The sequence below is a fragment of the Otolemur garnettii genome, unplaced genomic scaffold, assembly GCF_000181295.1.
Source record: "Otolemur garnettii isolate 467f Iridium unplaced genomic scaffold, OtoGar3 scaffold00020, whole genome shotgun sequence".
In the NCBI taxonomy this organism is placed as follows: domain Eukaryota; kingdom Metazoa; phylum Chordata; class Mammalia; order Primates; family Galagidae; genus Otolemur; species Otolemur garnettii.
Window position 1 is genome coordinate 16260608 of NW_003852415.1, and position 4724 is coordinate 16265331.

At 45.6% G+C, this 4724-nt stretch overlaps 1 long non-coding RNA gene across 1 annotated transcript; it reads left to right on the plus strand.

Annotated features, from left to right (window-relative positions):
• Nucleotides 1–567: 567 nt before the first annotated feature.
• On the plus strand, nucleotides 568–4444 carry LOC111724176. Its single transcript, XR_002772513.1, has 2 exons — nucleotides 568–602; nucleotides 4390–4444. It is a non-coding gene; the product is annotated as an uncharacterized LOC111724176 (long non-coding RNA).
• The last annotated feature ends 280 nt before the right edge of the window (nucleotides 4445–4724 follow it).

A 4724-nucleotide genomic window follows, 5' to 3' on the forward strand; every position in this document is an offset into this window, starting at 1 on the left:
GATAAAGGATGAAGTTTACCAACTAGGTTCAAGAGGAGGAATTTTAAGATAACATTCGGCATTATCAAGGCTCAGGCCATCAAAAATAGTTTTAGGCAACTCATCAGGCACTACTCATCAGACCAAAGGCACTACTACCAGATAAGCAGATTAATTCCAGAGATCGGGTAAGAACGTGAAAGTTTGTGCAAAAGTATATGTCGATTTTGCAGTTCCGAACGTCATCCCAGTTTTTAGAGCAATGAAGTCAAATTACTCCAACTTACAATTTTTGCATAATTAAATTTTTCATATTTACACAATTGTCCTAGTTCATTGATAATGTCATTGTCTTAAGTTGTTGACAAAAGCCTAATAATGGGTATCAAAAACTTTTTTCAAAAAAGATACCTATAAGGTTCGCAACACGCTTACTCGGATGCCACAGTCCCTTCCCTCTCCCCGCCCGCTCCCCCTCCCGCGAGCCCCGGGAGCGCAACTTCGAGTGCGTGTGATTTGGTTCCCGTCGGCTCCCGTAGCGTCCCTCAGAAACTTCCGCTCCGAGGGCCCTCAGCGATGTGTGCACTTCCGGCAGCGGCAGAGCGAGCGGCAGAGGCAAGATGGTGAGTGACTCAGGGTTTCTCCTGGCTGGTGGTCCCGGTACGACGAGGTCGCAGCGGCCAGAGGAGCTTGGTCCGCCTTCTTCTGCCTCTGGTCCGACCTCCTCGGCCGACGGGGCTCCTGGAGACGGCTGTCGGTCCACCGCGGGCCGGGGCCGACCGTGGGCCTTGCTGGGGACCTTGGGGCCGGGCTCGGCGCGGAGGGTCCCCCGGGCGGGCGTGTGCGGCGGCTTCGCTTCTCCGCTGACCAGGACAAATGCTGTCGAGCTGTGCGGGCGAAGGGCCGTCTGCCTAGAGAAGGGGGTGGGGTTCGTGCCTGCCGAGAAGGGGCGAGCGGGGTCGTGGAAGGCGGTTCGGAGAATGACGCTGTTGGGACAGACGGAGCTCGGAAGGAAACGTGTTATTAGTTGGCATCTGTTCGCTAATTTACGAAGCCGGTATCTATCGAGTACCTGCCTGTGTTCGGCTAGGCACTGAGGATACAGGGTGAGCAGGACTGAGGAAGCCCCTGCCTTAAAAGAACGTCCGTTCTAGAGGAGAAAGCGGACCGTAAACAGACAAAGGAACATACGGTAGATGATGGCAGGGAGCGGGGTTGGGTGGTGGTTGTTACCTGGCTGTTGTATAGAAAGGGATAGGGTAGGGAGGGGTGGCTGTTTTTGCAGAGTGCCAGCAAAGGCCCTTCAAGGGAGGTGAAATTTTAGCAGAGACCTAAATTGAGGGAGTCACCTGTGCAGATGTCTGAGGGAAATGTGCAGGCCGGAGACACAGCGAGGGCAAAGAACCTGAGATGGAGGGGGGGGTGTTCCCCCATATCCTGAAGAGCAAGAAGGCCAGAGCACCCGCAAGTTTTACGAGGACCTCGGTAGAATAGTAGTCTAAGCATGTGCCGAGTACTTTTCCAGCATTTTCTCATTTATTCCTCACAACACTCCCTTGAGGTAATTATTATTGTCTTCATTTTGCTAAGAAACGGAAACACAGTAAATCGCTGTGCAGGAACGCGAACCCTGTCAGTCTTTTATAGAGCAGTAGAGAAACGCTCAGGTTTTGGTATCCAGCAGACCTGGCCGTGATTCCCGGACCCATCTCTGACACGATTTGTGACACTGGGCAAGTCACTTAACGTCCCTGGGTCTTTTTCCTTATCTGTAAATAAGAGGTAATGATAGTACCGGTTTCAGGTGTTTACAAGAGTTAAGTGCGATTACTCCTCAAGAATGTTAAACACTGGCTCAGCACCCGTGGCTCAAGTGGCTAAGGCGCCAGCCACATACACCTAAGGTGGCAGATTCGAATCCAGCCTGGACCTGCCAAACAACAATGACGGCTGCAACCAAAAACAGCCGGGCGTTGTGGGGGGCGCCTGTGGTCCCAGCTACTTGGGAGGCAGAGGCAAGAGACTCGCTTGAGCCCAGGAGTTGGAGGTTGCTGTGAGCTGTGATGCCACAGCACTCTACCCAGGGGGACAGCTTGAGGCTCTGTCTCATAAAAAAAAAAAAAGAATGTTAAACACACTGCTTAGCATACATTAATAGTAAGGGCTCAGTGATGGGCATGCTTGTTTTTTGAGACTAGTGAGGAAGTGTGACACCCATTCAGGAAAATATCCTCTTTGGGAGCCATATGTGAAGGGATCATGAGGAAAGTAGATGAATCTGAAAAGGTTAGTTGTGGTCAGTTTGGCAAGGACCAGGCATTGCAAACTAAGGCAGCTGGACATTATGCTATACATGCTAGGGAGCAGTTGAGGAGAAGAACTCTAGGATCAGCTGTTTGAGAAGCTGGACTGGTGAGGGTAGAAATTGGACCCACGAATCTCAATTGGGAGGCTATAATTCAAAAAAAGAGGTGATGGCCTGGACAAAAACAGAGGTGGAGGAATGGAGATGGTAAGTAGACAAAAAAAGAGAGTGAAGAACTGCACCAAAATGAATTTGAACTGTTTCTGAGCCCAGATTTGGTAACCAGATGGACAGATAAAGTGTGATTCTGACCTTTCTTATTCACCAGTAATATTGGTGTATACTTCTGTACATCAAGTAAATGCTAAGGGGTTTACATTTGTTACCTCATTTTCAGCATCAGGTAGGAGCTAGTATCCCCACTTTCTGGTTAAGAACACCAGACTTCACAGAGGGTGACTTGGTCTATCCAAGATCCCATAGTCTATTAGTGATGGGAGTCAGAATTCAAACCTGGATTCATCTAATTCCACAGCCCATGTTCTCAAGTTTTTGCAGTTTCTCAAAAGTAATGAGTAATGAAATCTACCCTGGAAGATTATATGGAATTAATGAGACAGTGAAGGAAAAATATCAGTATAGAGTTGTGCACACAGTAAGCACCCCACAGACATTAGCTACCCAAGCCATCAGCACTTTTCCTTAGGAGATATAAATAATTGTTAAAGGTCTGTAATTTCAGTGGTCTGTTTCAGTGTAACTAATTCTGCTATCTAGAATCTCTCTGAGCTCTTAATTACCTTCTTTAGAATAAAGCACAAAGCTTTAAGTGTCTTGCATCTGAGTAAATGTACATGACATTAACTGTATTAGGTAACCATGCTATGGTGGGTTTTTTTTTGAGACAGAGTCTGTGTCACCCTGGGTAGAGAGTGCTGTAGCATCACATCTCACAGCAACTCCAATTCTTGGGCTTAAACAATTCTTTTGCCTCAGCCTCCCAAGTAGCTGGGACTATAGGCACCCACCACAATGGCCTGGCTATTTTTTGGTTGTAGTCATCATTGTTCTTTGGCAGTCCCAGTCTGGGTTTGAACCCACCAGCTTTGGTGTATGTGGCTGGTGCCCCAGCCACTGAGCTGCAGGCACCGAGCCTTAATACACTAAATTTTTAACACCTTAAGGTGATAACAGCTTTTCAGATGGAGGATGGCCTGCTCAAGAGCTCCCACACTTTATGGGTGGGTGATAGAGTTGCTATTGGAAGGCAAGCCTTCTGGATCTTGGTGTGATCAAAGTTAAGAGTAAATGATAAAATGTTTGTTGAGTATGTAAAATGACTTGGCTTTCAAAGCCTGGTTTCATGAAATATATACTCTTTGTAGCCCTAGTCTGGTAGTATTAAAGAATGTGAAGCTCCCTGTCTTATCAAGAGAGGGTGATTTTAAAATCTCAGCAGTTTATCAGAATCTCAGAAGTTTATTAGAATCTCAGTTTATTAGAATCTCAGAAGTTTATCAGACTACTCAATACAGTTGTTCTTTAGTTGCATTCTAAAATGCAGTCTGTTTCAAGGTACATTAGTAATATACCCTAACCGCTTTTCAGGAAAAAACCTAAATGCACACATTGACTACAAGATACATCTTGGGTTCAGAAATGTTAAAATGACGGAGAAGTGTTCATGTTTTAGAATCAAGGCAGGTCGAGTGTAGTGGCTCAATGTCTATAATGCTGGCACTTTGGGTGGCTGAGGTGGGAGAATTGCTTGAGGCCAGGAGTTTGAGACCACCCTGAGCAACATAGCAAGACCTTATATGTACAAAAAATGTAGAAATTAGCTGGATGTGCTGGTACACACTTATAGTCCTAGCTACCTGTGAGTCTGAGGCAGCAATATTGCTTGAGCCCAAGTGTTTGAGGTTGCAGTGAGCTATGATGTCACCACTGCACTCTAGCTGGGGCAATATAGTGAATACCTGTCTCAACAAATAAAACTTAAAATAAATATAAATAGAATCACAAGACAAAAAGAAGGATGTTCTTTTGAGTGATCCTATTCTGAATTTACATCTGTATCTGATTTCCCCCATCTCCACCCCCAGGGTCAAAGTCAGAGTGGTGGCCATGGTCCTGGAGGTGGCAAGAAGGATGACAAGGTAAATAAGCCAGATATGTATTGTGATGTGAGCAAATTGTAGACAATGTTACAGGTCTTGGCTGAGAAGTTCTTTGGGGATTGATGAATTTTAAAAAGTAAAATGATCCAGCAATTTTTTAATTAGCCTGTCCTACAGATACAATGTCCTTTTCAAGTTTTAGAAAGATTATCGACCTTGCCATCAAGTAGGTATTTATCAATTAAAGCAATAACATTGCAGAAATGGTAAAATAAATTGCCTGTAAATTGGTGTTTAATATACTGAGGTGTGAAGAATTG